Source organism: Homarus americanus, unplaced genomic scaffold (genome assembly GCF_018991925.1).
Source record: "Homarus americanus isolate GMGI-L3 unplaced genomic scaffold, GMGI_Hamer_2.0 scaffold15524, whole genome shotgun sequence".
Lineage (NCBI taxonomy): Eukaryota > Metazoa > Arthropoda > Malacostraca > Decapoda > Nephropidae > Homarus > Homarus americanus.
The window spans coordinates 1-20,642 of record NW_024718914.1 but is presented as its reverse complement, the minus strand read 5'-3'; the positions used below and the strand labels follow the sequence as shown (position 1 = coordinate 20,642).

General features: G+C 51.5%; 1 long non-coding RNA gene across 1 annotated transcript; it reads right to left on the bottom strand.

Moving 5' to 3' along the window:
• Positions 1-1,796: 1,796 nt before the first annotated feature.
• LOC121859876 lies at positions 1,797-18,649 on the bottom strand. Its single transcript, XR_006087747.1, has 3 exons — positions 18,443-18,649; positions 17,971-18,113; positions 1,797-1,904 (listed from the first exon to the last, which is right to left on the bottom strand). It is a non-coding gene; the product is annotated as an uncharacterized LOC121859876 (long non-coding RNA).
• Positions 18,650-20,642: the final 1,993 nt, after the last annotated feature.

Sequence of the window (20,642 nt, the reverse complement as noted above, 5' to 3'; positions counted from 1 at the left end):
CTACCATCACCTGCTAACTTCACCGCATGTTTCTTTACCACCATCACCTTCCTACTACCACCATCACGTTCCTAACTACCACCATCACCTTCCTAACTACCACCATCACCTTCCTAACTACCACCATCACCTGCCTAACTACCACCATCACCTTCCTAATTGCAAACCATCACCCCCATCCTCTAACTCCCACCACTCTTTAATTAGTACCACTAACACGTCCTAATAACCAACACTAACACTCTATAACTGCCACCACTACACTCTGTAACAATCACCACTACACCACTCTAAAATCACCCACTACCATTCAACAATCCCATACACTCTAACAATCACCACTACCACTCTCTAACTACCACCACTACCACTCAACAATCACCACTACCACTCAACAATCACCACTACCACTCAACAATCACCACTACCACTCTAACAATCACCACTACCACTCAACAATCACCACTACCACTCTAACAATCACCACTACCACTCTAACAATCACCACCACACCTCTGTAACAATCACCACTACCACTCAACAATCACCACTACCACTCTAACAATCACCACTACCACTCTCTAACTACCACCACTATCACGCCCCTCATCACTACCTAACAACCACCCACCCCGTCACCTAGGTAGCGTCAACAAGGTGTGAAGCTCTGGAAAAACTCACTCATGACTGTGATATTAATTTACCGTTCCACTCATCTATGCTCTCTCCAGGGGCTTCCGGGAGGGACTTGGAGGCTGGGAGGACTTGAGGCTTCAGGAGGGACTTGGAGGTTTCAGGAGGACTTGAAATCTAATCTTGGGGGCTTAGAAGGGCTTTGGGGCTTCCAGGAGGTTTTGCGGCTTCCAGGAGGCTTAGGGGGCTTCAGGAGGTTTTGGGGTCTTTCCAGGAGGGCTTTGGGGGCTTCCAGGAGGGTTTTGGGGCGTCAAGAAAGGTTTTGAGGCTCCAGGAAGGCAGAGGTTTCTGCGGCCAATTATCTTGAACCTCTTGTTAACTGAAATCTTTAGGTGGCATGTAAGGAACACCTCGGCAGTTGTAGGATAACCTCCATACACGCTAGGTATACTGTATACAGCATACATGTATATATGCCATTTATATGTATAATACTGTACTATGCATATGCTAATTGTATATATGTTACGTTTTGTGCGAAATCGGTTATTTTGAAAATGACCAGCATGCATATTGGTAATTTGCAAAATAACTTAAACGGATAACCTAAACTAACCTAACCTTATGGTTGAATGAGATCAGGTTAGGATGTTATCATTGTAACGATACAATTAAGTGATCCGTTATGTTTTTAACCTTGGCCTACAGTATGTGCTGTCCTAGCCATAAGGTTAGGTTAGGTTGTCTGTTTGTAAGTTATTTTGCAAAATTCCAATTCAGGAAAAAACCCGTAACATATATATAATATATAGATAATATATGTACAGTATGTGTATGTATCTGGTTTGCACGCAGTATTCATATGCTAAGTAAATATTTTCTCTGTATGTATATATGCTATATACGTATATTTTGTATATGGTCTCTAACTGAAGAAAGAAAAAGAAAGAAAAGAAAGAAAGAAAAGAAGCCAGGACCCACAATCAGTAATAACAACACAACAACTAACTCACCTGATTGGCTGCTTCTTGAGGCCAGCGAACGCCATGGTAGGTGGTGGTGGTGGTGGTGGGAGGTAGACCCCTCCCTGCTCCACGGACACAGCACTAGCCCCCAGCACTTAGCCCCACTGTGGGTCTATCCCAGGCTGGGGGCTACCTTGGGTCGCTACTATCCCAGGGTGACTTTATCCCAGGGTGTTAGGGGCGTCACACACACACACACGTTTCAACACGACATAGACTACGCGCGCGCGGCACACACGTCACCACCTGGGGAAGAGAAATATATAAATAAGTAATAGATAAATAACCGGTAAAATAATATAATTTATTTTTACTATTCCATCTTGAATGTAAAAGAACCTAACCTATTTAACCTAACTTAATCTAAAACTGGAAAATACATATTTATTGCGTACAATGACTTAACCCCTTTGTGTACGATGTAATAATAATAATAATATATATATATATAATAATAATAATGATAATAAACGGTTTATTGAAAAGCGTAGCAGCCAGAAGGCTGAAAATATAGTTTAATTGGTGAATGGGTCACTTGACTGACAAATAATATACAAGTAACATAAGTGATACAAATATGATATATAATATAATGTGGGGAGAAGGTTGTACTACAGGACAGTTCAACATAGTGACAGTGCAAGAAGGTAAGATTGGTTGGGGTGAATACACTGGTTGATTACAAGTTTTGATAATTTTACAATGGTTGGGACTGGGCTGTTCTTATAGCGATTAGTACGTGATCGGATGGGCTGGATGCGGAAGAGGGATCTTGGGTGGTAGTAGGAGTGTTTCAAGGATGGTGAAGAAGTTTCTCCCAAAATTTGCAAATTAGGTCATGGTGATGATCAGTGTGTTGAGTGCTTCTTGATATATGTAGTAGTAGTATGGGGAGGATAATCTTGCAAGCCCTCTTCTGCACATTTTGTAGGTGTTTTCCGTTGTGTGGCATTTTGGGAAGCAAATGTTGAGTTAGCACTGAGGAGCTCGGGAGCAGGACTTGAGTCGGCGGAGGTGGAGATGAAACAAGATTTGACAACTTCACTGACGTGTTTATTTCCCAATTTGTTTTATATCTATAGTGACACCAGAGGAGCTTGGTGGAGTCCACAACCAGAAGTGTGTTGGGGCAAAGTTATGGTGGGAGTGGGACATGATGAGAGGAGAGGTTGATGTGCATAACCATGGTCTTGGTATGGTTGATGACATGGTGACGCCCTCGAGAGCGTACGGCTTTGCGTCGGTCACTGAGGAAGTCTACATAAGACTTCGCCGAAACCTGAGGTCGAAAGTTTTGTTGAAGATATAAATTAAATGGTAGACTAGGTAGAGAATGCCTATGGTGAAGCCAATAAAGGCGACAGCCACAGATATTTTTCGTTTTCCAGATGGCGGTATAGGTAGTCGAGAAAGCTGACAAGACAGTGAGTGGTGGAGGAAGTTTTCATATTGCCAAATTGCTGAGGATCTATGGCGCCTGCAATATCAGCATAAGCCCAATCAAACACGAAAATTTCACAGGTTAAGCTGGGTTGGGGTGATGGCAATGGGTCGCAGCTCATTTAAGGATTGCAGGCTGGTGACTTGGCCACTGGTGACACATATGAGGTCTTCCAGTCAGCTGAGCATCTTGCTTGGCTGAGGGAAGTATTGAAGATGGAGCAGAGGGGTTTAGCTAGTTCGAGGGAACTCCTTGTAGGGTTATAATAGTAAGTTAATGGGGGTGGTGGAGCGCTTTAGCTTCAGTTGTTCAAACGCCATGCTACATTAAATTATTCCACTAAGTCAATGGGAGAGAAGGCTGGTAGGTGAGCGGGAGAAAGGTGTCAAGCTGAGGAGCGTCTGGCATATAGTTGCAAAATAGCGGTTAGAGATGGGGGTTTACTGCACTAAATATACACTAGGGTCCACCAGGGTCGTCGTGCACTGCCCTGGGGTCTGGGACACCTGGTAACCTCCCAGCCCTCAAGCCCTCCCCGCCCGGCCTAGCCCTCTCCCGCCCGGCCCCAGCCCTCTCCCGCCCGGGCCCAGCCCTCTCCCGCCCGGCAGCCCTCTCCGCCCCAGCCCGTCGCCATGTGAGAGAGAGAGAGAGAGAGAGAGAGAGAGGGGCCGGTGCTATGATGCGGTCTACAGATATCTTTAGTCTCACCTACCCTAACCTACATACGCTATAGTAGCACCGAGATGCCCACACCTTCTATACACCCCTCCCCCCTCACACATATATACGACGTTGGTGAACTCCGCCTCTGAAGGATAGCAGAAAACATCTTGAGTCTCGGTGCAGTTTGGACGCCATCTTTATAACTTACCTTAATTTTAACTACATACCGTAATCACGGGAACAAAACTCGACGGTCGTAATTTTAAGGAATGCAACCTAGTGTATTAAAAATCCGGATTCTTCCCCACGAACACTACCGCATGATAAACCTGATGTCAACAAAGGCGACCCACAGACACACACACACACAACCCTCGCCCTTAACACAACCAGCAATAAGTGTCAGATCCCAACCCTCCCTCACCCCCACCACCACCACACCCAAGACTCTTAAAGTGAGAGAAGATTAGGTCGGATTAGAGTGTTCTTCACCTCCTTTACAATCCAGAGTTAGCCAATTTGATGTTATGGCGGGAATTGCATGAAGGTCGTATCCCTCCTCTCCCACCCCTCCCAGCTATCTCTCTTATACCCTTCCTCTCTCACCCTCCTACCTCTTTCCACCCTTCCTTACTCTTATTCCTTCTCCCATCTCCATCCTCTACCAGTCTATCTGTTTGTGGGTTCTGATTTTAATGAGAATGAGTGAGTGAGGGTAATCTCTCTCTCTCTCCCCCCCCCCCCCTCTCTCTCTCTCTCCCCCGACACTTCTACACACTTCATCTGGGTGTAAGGTGGAGGTGTCAAATATCCTGCCCAGGTCCACCTACAGAGGGTGGATGGGTGGAAAATGGAAGAAAATAATAAGACAAACAATAGAGAAAGAAAAGAATGAACACAATTTAAGAATATAACCAAACAAACAGACAAATACAACTCAAGTCATTAATTACAGCAACAGATGAACCACATAATTACTTCATTAATGGTAATTACTGTATGCCGTGATCACTACTTGTTTTACCCTGTTACTGAACCCTTCCCTCCCTCTTCCTTCCTTCCTACTTTCCATCCTTATTCCTTCCTTCTCTCCACGCCTTCAAGTTATAATAGTATGTAATAATATATAACAACAATAGGAACAACAACAACAACTATAATAATAAAATAAAATAATAATAATAATAATAATAATATATATAATAATAATAATAATACCTCACACCAGCTGGCACCTGAGGACATGATGCCAGGAATAGTGCCGGTGTGACCTAGTTTCCTCTGACCTAAGCTGACCTCATTACCTGTTCTGACCATCCTTGACCTTACACTGAGAAAGAGAGTGAGGGAGATGTCAAACAGTGCCAAGATCACCTCATGTTGGCACTTGATGGACTTCTTCCTCCACATTTACATAGTGCCAGTCAGTGCCATCATATTACTCTCTCTACCCCTCACGTAGGTATTCCTCACCTCACTTGGCACTATCCTTCACATAGTCCATCAGTGCCACCCCCTCTCTCAATTGGGCGCTCCCTCACTTGGGTGGGTCCCGTCTCCCTCACTAAGGGGTCCGTCTCCCTCACTAAGTGGGTCCCGTCTCCCTCACTAAGGTGGGTCCCGTCTCCCTCACCTCTATTCTCCTACCCCTCTCTTTATCTCACCTTCCTTCCTCTCTCCAACCCTTCCTATCTCCCACTACCTCTCCCCATCCTCCTCTCCATCACTCCCACAGGTAAGTCAACAATACCCACCAAAGTTATTACATGTAACAGAGACGCGTGAACACAGCTGGTAAGATGTGTGTGGACGTGCGTGGGACGTGTGCAGGCGTGTATAGACCTGTGCGGGCGTGTGTGAACCTGTGCGGGCGTGTGTAGACCTGTGCGGGCGTGTGTAGTGTGCGGGCGTGTGTAGACCTGTGCGGGCGTGTGTAGACCTGTGCGGGCGTGTGTAGACCTGTGCGGGCGTGTGTAGACCTGTGCGGGCGTGTGTAGACCTGTGCGGGCGTGTGTGGAGCCTGTGCGGGCGTGTGTAGACCTGTGCGGGCGTGTGTAGACCTGTGCGGGCGTGTGTAGACCTGTGCGGGCGTGTGTAGACCTGTGCGGGCGTGTGTAGACCTGTGCGGGCGTGTGGGCATGTGCGGGCGTGTGTAGACCTGTGCGGGCGTGTAGACCTGTGCGGGCGTGTGTAGACCTGTGCGGGCGTGTGTAGACCTGTGCGGGCGTGTGTAGACCTGTGCGGGCGTGTGTAGACCTGTGCGGGCGTGTGAACCTGTGCGGGCGTGTGTAGACCTGTGCGGGCGTGTGTGTAGACCTGTGCGGGCGTGTGGGACCTGTGCGGGCGTGTGTAGACCTGTGCGGGCGTGTGTAGACCTGTGCGGGCGTGTGTAGACCTGTGCGGGCGTGTGTGTGACTTGTGCGGGCTTGTGTGTAGACTTGTGCGGGCGTGTTTGGGTGTGCGGGCGTGTTTGGGTGTGCAGGCGTGTTTGGGTGTCGTTGGTAAGGTCACAGTAAAGACGGCCTCTGCATGGACCTTTACTGAGAACTGCTCTTAAGTCATTACTGTTCAGCTGCCGCCAGACACAGCACCATTTGGACGTGAGCGTGTGTGGGTGTTGTGGGCGTGAAGGTGTGTGGGTGTTGTGGGAGTGAGCGTGTGTGGGTGTTGTGGGCGTGGTGTGTGTGTGGGTGTGATGGCGAGGCGTGTGGTCGTTGTGGGCGTGAGCTTGTGTGGATGTTGTGGGCGTGAGGTGTGTGTGGGTGTTGTGGGAGTGAGCGTGTGGGTGTTGTAGGGTGAGCGTGTGTGCGGGTGTTGTGGGCGTGAGGTGTGTATGGGTGTTGTGGGAGTGGACGTGTGTGGGTGTTGTGGGCGTGAGTGTGTGTGGGTGTTGTGGGAGTGAGCGTGTGTGGGTGTTGTGGGAGTGAGCGTGTGTGGGTGTTGTGAGGTGAGCGGTTGTGGGTGTTGTGGGCGTGAGTGTGTATGGGTGTTGTGGGAGTGAGCGTGTGTGGGTGTTGTGGGCGTGAGTGTGTTTGGGTGTTGTGGGCGTGAGTGTGTGTGGGTGTTGTGGCCGTGGTGTGTATGGGTGTTGTGAGGGTGGAGTGTGTGGGTGTTGTGGGCGTGAGCGTGTGTGGGTGTTGTGGGCGTGAGCGTGTGTGGGCGTTGTGGGCGTGAGCGTGTGTGGGTGTTGTGGGCGTGAGTGGTTGTTGATAGGGGTGAGCGTGTGTGGGTTTTGTGGGCGTGAATGTGTGTGGGTGTTGTGGGCGTGTGTGGGTGTTGTGGGCGTGTGTGGGTGTTGTGGGCGTGTGTGGGTGTTGTGGGCGTGTGTGGGTGTTGTGGGCGTGTGTGGGTGTTGTGGACGTGTGTGGGTGTTGCGGGCGTGTGTGGGTGTTGTGGGGTGTGGGTGCTGTGGGCGTGTGTGGGTGTTGTGGGCGTGTGTGGGTGTTGTGGGCGTGTGTGTGTGGGTGTTGTGGGCGTGAGCGTGTGTGGGTGTTGTGGGCGTGAGCGTGTGTGGGTGCTGTGGGCGTGAGCGTGTGTGGGTGCTGTGGGCGTGAGCGTGTGTGGGTGTTGTGGGCGTGAGCGTGTGTGGGTGTTGTGGGCGTGAGCGGGTGTTGTGGGCGTGAGCGTGTGTTGTGGGCGTGAGCGTGTGGGTGTGTGTGATGGTGTTGTGGGCGTGTGTGGGTATGTGGGCGTGAGCGTGTGTGAGTATTGTGGGCGTGAGCGTGTGTGGGTGTTGTGGGCGTGTGGGGTGTTGTGGGCGTGTGTGGGTGTTGTGGGCGTGTGTGGGCATTGTGGGCGTGAGCGTGTGTGGGTGTTGTGGGCGTGTGGGTGTTGTGGGCGTGTGGGGATGTTGTGGGCGTGTGGGGATGTTGTGGGCGTGTGGATGTTGTGGGCGTGTGAAGGTGTTGTGGGCGTGAGCGTGGTGTTGTGGGCGTGTGGGGGGTGTGGGCGTGTGTGGGGCATGGGGTGTTGTGGGCATGAGCGTGTGTGGGTGTTGTGAGCGGTGTTTTGGGTGTTGTGGGCTGTGTGGAACTGACCCATAAATGTCATGGCTAATAGCGTGGGTGTGGGTTGACAACAGGTACGTACAAATGTGTCTCGATTACAAATGGGCAAGTTTGGGTAAGTGTGGATATGTATTGGTTGGTGAAGTAAGTGTGGCAGGTTGAACTTGGGCACAACTGGAAGCAAAAATATTTCATTAAACCCAGCCGATCTACCACGTAAGTCAGCTTCGCCATCAACACTAAAACCTCTTTCACACTAAGCGGTTCTTCGCCACCGGAGAGACCACGGTTTTCTGCCACACATTCGTCTGACTGCCGCGTACACCGACCTAACTTTGGATTCTTGTCTACAGTTTGCAGCGAGAGGACGCGTACGGAACAAGTCGTGGGACACCGCACATGCAATCCAGCGTCGAACCGGCGAACCGCCGTAACCGCATAGTGTGAAGAGGTACATAAGAACTATCAGTCGAATGCACGACGTCAGGCACCGCACCCGCATCTAGATGCGACGAGAAACCGCATAGTGTGAAAGGGGCATAACGAGATACACGCACACCCACCACACAAGGACGAAACAGAGGACGCAGAATATATTATAATGCCTGTTATTTCCTGCTTGGTGACAGTCACCATGAGAGAGAGAGAGAGAGAGAGAGAGAGAGAGTAATTGTCAAGAACAATGCAGAGTAGTGGAAAGAACAGGAAATGTGGTAGGAGCGGGGGCAGAAGTGTGTGAGGGGACAGAGGGTGAGTGAGGAGTGTGTGAAGGACAGAGGGTGGAGGAGGGGGTGGAGGACAGAGGTGAGTGAGGAGTGTGTGAGGGAGTGAGGGAGTGTGTGATGGGACAGGAGGGGTGGAGTGAGGTGTGTGAGGACAGAGGGGTGGAGTGAGGAGTGTGAGGACAGATGGGGTGTAGTGAGGTGTGTGAGGACAGAGGGTAGAGTGAGGGTGTGAGGGACAGAGGTGGGTGAGGGTGTGTGAGGACAGAGGGTGAGTGAGGGGGTGTGTGAGGACAGAGGGTGGAGTGAGGTGTGTGAGGGACAGGGGTGGAGTGAGGGTGTGTGTGAGGAACAGAGGGGTGGGTGAGGTGTGTGAGGGACAGAGGGTGGAGTGAGGTGTGAGGGACAGAGGGTGGAGGAGGGAGTGTGTGAGGGACAGAGGGGTGGAGTGGGGGGAGTGTGTGAGGGACAGAGGGGTGGAGTGAGGGAGTGTGTGAGGGACAGAGGGGTGGAGGGAGGGAAGTGTGTGGGGACAGGGGTGGAGTTAGGGAGTGTGTGAGGGGACAGAGGGGTGGAGTGAGGGTCTGTGAGGGACAGAGGGTGGAGTGAGGTGTGTGAGGGACAGAGGGTGGAGTGAGGGAGGTGTGTGAGGGACAGAGGGTGGAGTGAGAGAGTGTGTGAGGGGACAGAGGGGTGGAGTGAGGGGTGTGAGGGGGACAGAGGGTGGAGTGAGGGAGTGTGTGAGGGGGGAGGGTGGAGTGAGGGGAGTGTGTGAGGGACAGGGGTGGAGTGAGGGAGTGTGTGAGGGACAGAGGGTGGAGTGAGGGGGTGTGTGAGGGACAGGAGGGGTGGAGTGGGGAGTGTGTGAGGGGACAGAGGGTGGAGTGAGGGAGTGTGTGAGGGGACAGGAGGGTGGAGTGAGGGAGGTGTGTGAGGGACAGAGGGGTGGAGTGAGGGAGTGTGTGAGGGGACAGGAGGGGTGGAGTGAGGAGTGTGTGAGGGACAGAGGGTGGAGTGAGGGAGTGTGTGAGGGGACAGAGGGGTGGAGTGAGGGGAGTGTGTGAGGGGACAGGAGAGGGGTGGAGTAGAGGGGAGTGTGTGGGGGACAGGAGGGTGGAGTGGGGGGTGTGTGTGGGGACAGAGGGTGGAGTGAGGGAGGTGTGTGAGGGGACAGGGTGGAGTGAGGGGGTGTGTGAGGGACAGGAGGAGGGGGGGTGGAGTGAGGGTGTGTGAGGGACAGGAGGGGGTGGAGTGAGGGAGTGTGTGAGGGACAGAGGGGTGGAGTGAGGGGGGAGTGTGTGAGGGGACAGAGGGGTGGAGTGAGGGAGGTGTGAGGGACAGGAGGGGTGGAGTGAGGGTGTGTGAGGGACAGAGGGGTGGAGTGAGGGAGTGTGTGTGAGGGACAGAGGGTGGAGTGAGGGAGTGTGTGTGAGGGACAGGAGGGGTGGAGTGAGGAGTGTGAGGGACAGGAGGGGTGGAGTGAGGGAGTGTGTGTGAGGGACAGAGGGTGGAGTGAGGGAGGGTGTGTGAGGGGACAGAGGGGTGGAGTGAGGGAGTGTGTGAGGGACAGGAGGGGTGGAGTGAGGGGGTGTGTGAGGGGACAGGAGGGTGGAGTGAGGGAGTGTGTGAGGACAGAGGGTGGAGTGAGGGAGTGTGTGAGGGGACAGAGGGTGGAGTGAGGGAGTGTGTGAGGGACAGAGGGGTGGAGTGAGGGAGGGTGAGGGGACAGAGGGGTGGAGAGGAGTGTGTGAGGGACAGAGGGTGGAGTGAGGGTGTGTGAGGGACAGAGGGTGGAGTGAGGGAGTGTGGGACAGGGGGTGAGTGAGGGAGTGTGTGGGGACAGAGGGTGGAGTGAGGGAGTGTGTGAGGGACAGAGGAGGTGGAGTGAGGGGAGTGTGTGAGGGGACAGAGGGTGGAGTGAGGGGAGTGTGTGAGGGGACAGAGGGGTGGAGTGAGGGGTGTGTGAGGGGACAGAGGGGTGGAGTGAGGGAGTGTGTGAGGGACAGAGGGTGGAGGAGGGAGGTGTGAGGGACAGAGGGTGGAGTGAGGGGGTGTGTGAGGGACAGAGGGTGGGAGGAGGGAGTGTGTGAGGGACAGAGGGTGGAGGAGGGAGTGTGTGAGGGGACAGGGGTGGAGTGAGGGTGTGAGGGGACAGAGGGTGGAGTGAGGGAGTGTGTGAGGGACAGAGGTGGAGGAGGGAGGTGTGAGGGGACAGAGGGTGGGGTGAGGGAGTGTGTGTGAGGGGACAGAGGGTGGAGTGAGGGAGTGTGTGAGGGGACAGGGGTGGAGTGAGGGAGGTGTGTGAGGGGACAGGGTGGAGTGAGGGAGTGTGTGAGGGGACAGAGGGGTGGAGTGAGGGGACAGAGGGGTGGAGTGAGGGAGTGTGTGAGGGACAGAGGGGTGGAGTGAGGGAGTGTGTGAGGGGGACAGAGGGTGGAGGAGGGTGTGTGAGGGGACAGAGGGTGGAGTGAGGGAGTGTGTGAGGGGACAGAGGGTGGAGTGAGGGAGTGTGTGAGGGGACAGGGTGGTCGGCTTAGTACAAATTTCGATACGTCAGCAGGAGCATTTCCGGTTGTCCTTGATGGTGAGTCATGACGTGACCAACATCCCCCCTTCCCCCACCTCCTCCCCTACCTCCTCCCGCCCACCTCCCTGCATAGGAAAATATGTCAACAGCGTGAATCAACACATTCCTCTTAACAAAGACCGGGAAGACAAACACAGTCAGAGGTAAAGACCGCAGGGACGTCTCTCCATCAGACCCGTTATAAAAAGCTATTGAATTAATAACAAAGTGGACTCATGTCTCTAGATATCACATATTAACAACTAGGACTCGAGAACTCCTTGGTGGGAAATTTGTAGAGAGAAACAACGTCATTAACTGTATGCTGGGGAAACAGCACGATGAGTGTGATGCTCCATATACTGAGCGAGGGCTAGACGCCGCCTTCGCCAGGGGTAGATCCACCGCCCCTGGTGAGGACGGAGTCACTTACAACGTTACACAACTTAGGCGTGTGTCGGTGACCCACATCATGGACCAACAGTACTGTTGCACCGATACCGTAACCGGGACAACCTGATGCCTTTCGTCCCATCTCACTAACCAGCTCGTGAGAGGAAGGTTCAGGCAAACTCTTATACAGAATCAGAGAACACGTGTCCCCTAACATAAGAGGCCTCATTCATGGTAAAAAGTGTGCATGCATCACCACATTCCCAACTGCATTTAATATTGCTCCTAGGCAACTGATATTATACGGACTAGTTGTTACATGACTCAGTGGCTACATCATCAACACAACAGAAAAGGCTGCTGCACAGCTTTCAGGGTTACAAAAGTGAAGTCAAAGATATACAACACGGCACCCCCAAGGTGGAATACTCAGCCCCACTCTGTTCAATGTTCTCACCTACCATTCAAAAACTACCTATATCCTGTACCTCACCTGCCATACAACAGCTAACTATCCCCTGTACCTCACCTGCCATACAACAGCTTATCCCAGCCTCACCCATACAACAGCTAACTATCCCCTGTACCTCACCTGCCATACAACAGCTAACATCCCTTGTACCTCACCTGCCATACAACAGCTAACTATCCCTGTACCTCACCTGCCATACAACAGCTAACTATCCCCTGTACCTCACCTGCCATACAACAGCTAACTATCCCTGTACCTCACCTGCCATACAACAGCTAACCTCCCTGTACCTCACCTGCCATACAACAATAACTATCCCTGTACCTCACCTGCCCACACAACAGCTAACTATCCCCTGTACTCACCTGCCATACAACAGCTAACTATCCTCCTCTCACACACAACAGCTAACTATCCCTGTACCTCACCTGCCATACAACAGCTAACTATCCCTGTACCTCACCTGCCACACAACAGCTAACTATCCTGTACCTCACCTGCCACACAACAGCTAACTATCCCTGTACCTCACCTGCCATACAACAGCTAACTATCCCTGTACCTCACCTGCCATACAACAGCTAACTATCCCTGTACCTCACCTGCCATACAACAGCTAACTATCCCTGGACCTCACCTGCCATACAACAGCTAACCTCCCCTGCACCTCACCTGCCACACAACAGCTAACTATCCCTGTACCTCACCTGCCCACACAACAGCTAACTATCCCTGTACCTCACCTGCCACACAACAGCTAACTATCCCTGTACCTCACCTGCCACACAACAGCTAACTATCCCTGTACCTCCTGCCACAGAACAGCTAACTATCCCTGTACCTCCACACCTCACAACAGCTAACTATCCCTGTACCTCACCTGCCATACAACAGCTAACTATCCCTGTACCTCACCTGCCATACAACAGCTAACTATCCCTGTACCTCACCTGCCATACAACAGCTAACTATCCCTGTACCTCACCTGCCACACAACAGCTAACTATCCCTAGTGCCTCACCTGCCATACAACAGCTAACTATCCCTGTACCTCACCTGCCATACAACAGCTAACTATCCCCTGTACCTCACCTGCCATACAACAGCTAACTATCCCTGTACCTCACCTGCCATACAACAGCTAACTATCCCCTGTACCTCACCTGCCACACAACAGCTACATCCCCTGTACCTCACCTGCCATACAACAGCTAACTATCCCTGTACCTCACCTGCCATAGCTACTCCTGCACCTCACCTGCCATACAACAGCTAACTATCCTACCTCACCTGCACACAACAGTAACTATCCCCTGTACCTCACCTGCCATACAACAGCTAACTATCCCCTGTACCTCACCTGCCACACAACAGCTAACTATCCCTGTACCTCACCTGCCATACAACAGCTAACTATCCCTGTACCTCACCTGCCTAACAGCTAACTATCCTGTACCTCACCTGCCATACAACAGTATATCCCTGTACCTCACCTGCCACACAACAGCTAACTATCCCTGTACCTCACCTGCCACACAACAGCTAACCATCCTGTACCTCACCTGCCATACAACAGCTAACTATCCTGTACCTCACCTGCCATACAACAGCTAACTATCCCCTGTACCTCACCTGCCATACAACAGCTAACTATCCCCTGTACCTCACCTGCCACACAACAGCTAACTATCCCCTGTACCTCACCTGCCATACAACAGCTAACCCATCAATGTACGGACAGCTAAAGCCCTTAGTCTTTCCTTAGGCTGTCGCAGGAGGACTACCCAGTGTTAAAGACAGACTAATTAGCGTCACCTTCCTGATTGCCCTGAGGCTCTTGCGTGGTCATCCAGACAACATGAAGCTGCTACACTATTATGATCATGGAAACGGTGAATCTAAATGGACCCAAACTACAGCTACATCCTCCATCCTGTCCTAACCTTCCCCCTCATCCTCCACCCTGTCCTAACCTTCCTCATCCTCCACCCTGTCCTAACCTTCCTCCTCATCCTCACTGTCCTAAACCTTCCTCATCCTCCACCCTGTCCTAACCTTCCTCACCCACCAGTCAGTGCCAGTTCTCTCTCTCTCTCTCTCTCTCTCTCTCTCTCTCTCTCTCTCTCAGGCAGGATTGAGAGAATATGGCCTGAAGTTAAAAACGTAAGTTAATGGAGCAGGTTAATGACGTGGTTTGATGGCACATGTTAATAGCGAAGAGTAATGACGCGGATTAGTGGCATAAGTTAATGGAGCATGTTTATGGCATAATTTATTGGAGCAGGTTAGTGGTTTACGTTAATGGAACAGGTTAGTGACGTAGTTCAATGGTGAATGTTATTCTGTAGGTTAATGGAACAGGTTAGTGGCGTAGATATAATTTATAATTTGCCCTGCGAAGGAGCTAGTTTATTGGGCACTCCCTTGCATCCTGTGCAAGGCGTAACGCAAAAATCATTTACAGCGCCCAACAGGGAAGCTTGCAGAGTTCATGCTTGCCTCGTCGACTCCTTCATTGTAGGGCGTAAGTGCCTGAAGGGCCATGGATTTCATCGTTGATTAATGGTGGAGGTTCATCAGTCAATGGCGTCATCGAGGTTATGGTGTTTGTGATGGAGCGCTTATCACTTGTTATCTGTTATGTAAAGGTGACAACAACGACTGTTTGGTCTATCTTAATGCTGCTAACACACACACACACACACACACACACACACACACACACACACACACACACACACACACACACACACACACACACACACACACACACACACACACACACAACAATACAAACAATACTGACTAGCGGGAGGAGGAGGAGGAGGGAGGGAGGAGGAGGGAGGGAGGTAGAGGAGGAGGAGGAGGAGGGAGGTAGAGGAGGGAGAGGAGGAGGAGGGAGGGAGGAGGAGGAGGGAGGAGGGAGGTAGAGGAGGAGGAGAGAAGGAGGAGGAGGGAGGGGGAGGAGGAGGGAGGGAGGGAGGAGGAGGAGGGAGGTAGAGGAGGGAGGGAGGAGGGAGGAGGGAGGGAGGGTAGAGGAGGAGAGAGGAGGAGGAGGTAGGGAGGAGGGGAGGTAGAGGAGGAGGAGGAGGAGGGGGTAGAGGAGGAGGAGGAGGGGGAGGTAGAGGAGGGAGGAGGAGGAGGGGTAGGGAGGGAGGTAGAGGAGGAGGTAGAGGAGGAGGAGGGTAGAGGAGGAGTGAGGAGGAGGAGGAGGAGGAGGAGGAGGAGGAGGAGGAGGAGTAGAGGAGGGAGGGAGGTAGAGGAGGAGGGAGGTAGAGGAGGGAGGTGGAGGAGGAGGAGGGAGGTAGAGGAGGGAGGAGGAGGAAGGAGGAGGGAGGAGGAGGAGGGAGGAGAGAGGGAGGAGGAGGAGGAGGGAGGTAGGAGGGAGGAGGAGGGAGGAGTAGAGGAGGGAGGAGGGAGGGAGGGAGGAGGAGGAGGAGGGAGGTAGAGGAGGAGGTAGAGAAGGAGGAGGGAGGAGGGAGGAGGGTAGAGGAGGAGGGAGGAGGAGGGGGTGAGGTAGAGGAGGGAGGAGGAGGAGGAGGGAGGGAGGAGGAGGGTAGGGAGGAGGAGGAGGAGGAGGTAGAGGAGGAGGGAGGGTAGGAGGAGGAGGATAGAGGAGGGAGGAGGAGGGTGGAGGAGGGAGGAGGGAGGTAGGGGAGGGAGGGAGGGGTAGAGAGAGGGAGGTAGAGGGAGGAGGGAGGAGGGGTAGAGGAGGGAGGAGGGAGGAGGTAGAGGAGGGAGAGGAGGAGGAGGGAGGGGGTAGGAGGGAGGGAGGAGAGGAGGAGGAGAAGAGAAGGGAGGGAGGAGGAGGAGGAGGAGGAGGAGGAGGAGGAGGAGGAGGTAGAAGGAGAGGTAAGGAGGAGGGAGGTAGAGGAGGGAGGTGGAGGAGGAGGAGGGAGGTAGAGGAGGAGGAGGGAGGGAGGAGAGGAGGAGGTAGAGGAGGAGGGAGGGAGGAGGAGGAGGTAGAGGAGGGAGGTAGGAGGTAGAGGAGGGAGGGAGGAGGTGGGGAGGAGGGGAGGTAGGAGGGAGGGAGGAGGTAGAAGGGAAGTAGAGGAGGAGGAGGGAGATAGAAGGGGAGGGAGGGAAGATGACAGGGAAGGGAGAGGGAGGGAGTAGGAGGAAGCGACGGGAGGAAGGGGAGGAAGGCAGGAAGAGCAGGAGATGAGGGAGGAGAGCGGGGAGGGAAGAATAACTGTATTAATGCGACTAAACAGATGGCATGCAAGGGACGTGGTCGTCACGTCATTAACACATCAAGTTGTCCGTGCACACACCTATCGTTGGTTACCCTACCCAGCACTACACACCCTCCTCCTCCCTCCCTCCACCCCTCCCTCCCTCCTCCACACCACCCTCCCTCCCTCTCTCACACACCCTACCTCCTCCCCCTACACACCTCCTCCTCCTCCCCCCACACCCTCCCTCCCTCCCTCCCCACACACCTACCCCCCCCTCCCTCCACACCCCACCCTCCCTCCCTCTCTCCAACACCTACCCTCCCTCCCTCCCTCCACACACCACCCACCCCTCCCTCCTCCACACACCTACCCTCCCTCCCTCCTCCCACACCTACCCTCCCTCCCTCCCTCCACACACCCACCTCCCTCCCTCTCTCCCACACACCTACCCTCCCTCCTCCCTCACCCCTACCCCCCTCCCTCCCCCCTCCACACACCTACCTCCCTCCCCCTCCACACACCCACCCACCCCTCCCTCCTCCTTCCACACACCCTACCCTCCTCCTCCTCCCTCCACACACCTACCCTCCCTCCCTCCCTTCACACCCCTACCCTCCCTCCTCCTCACACCCCAACCCTCCCTCCTCCCTCCACACCCCTACCCTCCCTCGCTCCACACACCCCACTCTCCCTCCCTCCCTCCCTTCACACCCCTACCTCCCTCCCTCCCTTCACACCCCAACCCCCTCCCTCCCTCCACACCCCTACCCTCCCCCCTCCACACACCTCCCTCCCTCCCTCCACACACCCCACCCTCCCTCCCTCCCTCCACCCACCCTCCCTCCACACACCTACCTCCTCCCTCCCTCCACACGGTCACCCTCCTTAGTATATGGGTCACCCCAATAACAGTGACCACCTAAATCAGTCTGTCTGTCTGCCAGCCTGTCTGTCTGTGTCTGTCTGTATGTCTTCTGTCTGTCTGTCTCCTCATTTATCACTATCCATCAACATCGTTCCTTCTACGTTCCTTCCACAGTTTATTTGTATTATTGCTATTCTCCCCTCCCATATTTATCACCCACTACGTGTTATTCCTCCTCCGTTATCGTCTTTATTCTACTCCATATCTTCGTCTATTTTGTTCCTCATTTCATACCATGAGCTTAATTATTGGTTATTTTCCCTATTCCTACCTTTATCACCCCTGTTTTTTGTCCCTTTCAATTATCGTTATCTCTACCCATCTCCCCTCCTTCCATCCATTTCAATTCTGATTTATCTTTTTAGGTCTTTTTATTCCCTTAATTCGTCTATCTAAGTATTCCTTTTAAGGTAAATCACACTTATAGTATAGTACCTTTTGGGGATAATTAAGCTTGAAATAATTAACCATTAATTACATTTTATATAATTACCTTTTAATTAATTACCTTTGTAAGTAATTCCATAACCCTATGAATATAACACCACTGTAATCAACTGTTGTCATCGTACTCAGGGATTAAGTCATCATACTCAGGGATTAAGTCATCATACTCAGGGATTAAGTCATCGTCCTCAGGGATTAAGTCATCGTACTCCAGGGATTAAGTCATCGTACTCAGAGTTAAGTCATCGTACTCAGGATTAAGTCATCATACTCAGGGATTAAGTCATCGTACCTCCAAGGGTTAAGTCATCGTACTCAGGGGATTAAACACTTACTTTATACCAGTTAAGAGTGAGTGGATGTCCAGTGAACCAGTTAAGTGAATGACTGTATGGGTGAGTAACCAGTTAAGTAGGAGTGACTGTATGGGTGAGTAACCAGTAAAGTGAGTGACTGTACGAGTGAGTGGATAAGTGGACATACCAATACTTTCCTCACCTCCAGTTTACGAAGGTCTGTATCCAGTTACGACGAGCACTTAACACTTACACAGCCACAGTCTACCTTTATAAGTAGATGCTAAACTTATAATCGTGTTATTTTACTTAACAGAGCGTTAAGTAGAAGATTTATAAGTAGCACTGTAATGAAGACTTGTTTGTAAAGTGAAGATATCGGACATTACTATTCACTACGACACAAAACACTTATAAAACACTAGTCACTTAAATAGCACTGCAACGAGGTACAACTTCACTTCTCGCGATACTTTTTTTTTTGCACTTTCCATAAATCCGATACACTTGCAAAATCAGATGTCATAACGCATTTCTACATCGGATTTGAGGACTGTATCCACAAACCTACTTAACACACTGTAGTATACGCCAATATAAGTAGTTTAAATACCGTATACATACATACATACACTACCACATACACACAACACTACCATAACACACACACATACCGTCCACGAGAGGCACACAAGCTACCTACACTAGCTCAGAGATACGACTGAGTGAATGTAGGTCTGTGTGTGGACGGTAGTCTGTGCGAGTGTATGTGTGCTGACGTGTGCGTGTGTATGTACGTAGAGTGCTGGAGGTCGCTACGGGAGGTGAGGCGAAACAGATATACATGTAACATAACACTGGGTGGTACAGTATGGGTGTGTGTGTGTGTGTGTGTGTGTGTGTGCGCGCGTGTGTTGCGCCAGTCACCAACCATTCCAAGAAGACAGTCGTTCGTGATGACTGGATAAGTTTCGTCGCAGTCAGACAGTCATCACCCCCACCTCTCCCTCAACATAAGAACAGTAAAATATCAAATATATTTTCCACAATTGTATCTTAGAAAAATAACATTACTAACATCTGTAACCTGACCTGACCTGACCTGACCTGTTACGTTACGTCAACTCCAACTCCTGCCAGGCGTCACCACTACGTCACAACACTCACCTGTAACGATAAAAAACACAGTATTAGTAAATATATCTAATTAAGGTTGAGTCTCAGTGTTAAGGATGAGTCTCAGTATAATTATCGTCTCCTAACTGATAAGATTACATTGTACTCGGGTTCTTAATTATAATACTCAAGGAGGTTAAGTCTCTGTACTCAGGATTTAAGTCATCGTACAAATGGGATTAAATCATCGTATACCAAGAGCTTAAGTCATCGTACTCACGGAGTTAAGTACTCAAGAGGTCAAGTCATCGTACTCATTTTGGTTGCCATCGTAATCAAATGGTTAAGTCCAATAACATCAAATTCCTCACTTAATCCAGGACGTAGAGATGGCGACGTAAATCCTGAGACTCGACCCACACCGTAGTTAGCTAGCTGTACAGTGTGGTCCAGATGTCTAGATAAATTGATGCTATTTTTAAAGCCTTTGGCCTTCTACAAACAGCGCAAGGTCTCTGTTTTCATTCTCTGAGGTTTCAAATGTTTTTTTAATGGCGTTTACATACATCTCAGAGGCTTCATTGGTGGTTTTAAGGTATTTTGCTGGTGTTTTCTAAAGACAAAGTCATCGTATTCAAGAAGATAAGTCATCGTATTCAAGAGCTTAAGTCATCGTCGTAAAACAGTCAACAACTTCTATCATCCACACACCCTCTCTCTCTCCTCTCTCTCTCTCCTTCATTTTTCTTTCTCCCTCACTCACTGCTCTCTCCCTCCCTTCTCCCTCTATTCCCTTCTTCACCGCTCAGATCACCGGCAGGGCGTGTGGGTCATGCACAGGTGTGACAGCACAGGTGTACACTTTGGCAATGTGTGCCATTACAACATTAAGCGCCACATGACTCACCCACACAGGTAAACAACACGCCTTGCCTCCGCAGCCCGCCCCGCCCAACCCGCCCCGCCCCGCGCCCGCGCCCGCTGCCCGCCCGCGCACGCGCTGTTCTACTCTACATTCATTCACCTAGGATTAGTAAACAACAGCAACAGTATACTAATGCACCCAAGTCAATCGGTATACCAAAGTGGGTTACTAGTACTGGACACTTGAATCCCGGCCACCCAAAACACAGCATCAATATACGGATGAACCCTAAAGGGATAAACACTCAGGGTTCAGATTGGTACCATATGTTACTGAACCCTGTGTATATAAGGGTGAACGTTTAAGCGTGTCTGTAGATATAACAAAGTGCCACACCAACTTTGAACGCCCTGACCACTGTGTAGGTTCGAAATATGGGGTTTCAAGCTTAAAAAATTATCCGACTCAGGGACTACTAAGCGTACACTTATTTGTTATGTTTGGTTTGTGAGGACTTTTCTCGGTTACCAGAACCAAAATCGTGAACAAAGACAGACCATGGAGCAAACTGGAGCGGTAAGACAAAGACAGGCGGGCGGACAGAGACAGAGGAAGAGGACGTTGATCATGACTGTAAGTGAGTGTTTTACACACACACACACATATAACACCATCTGTGAGGAAGTTACTACCACGTGATGCCACTAACTGCATCTGACAGGGAGTTACTACACCACGTGATGCATAAGCACCATCTGTTGGGGAGTTACTACACCATGTGATGCCCTCATGCCACATCTGTGAGGTTACTACACCATGGTACCCTCATAACACCATCTGTGAGGAGTTACTACACACCACGTGATGCCCCTCATAACGTGTGCATGGCTTGG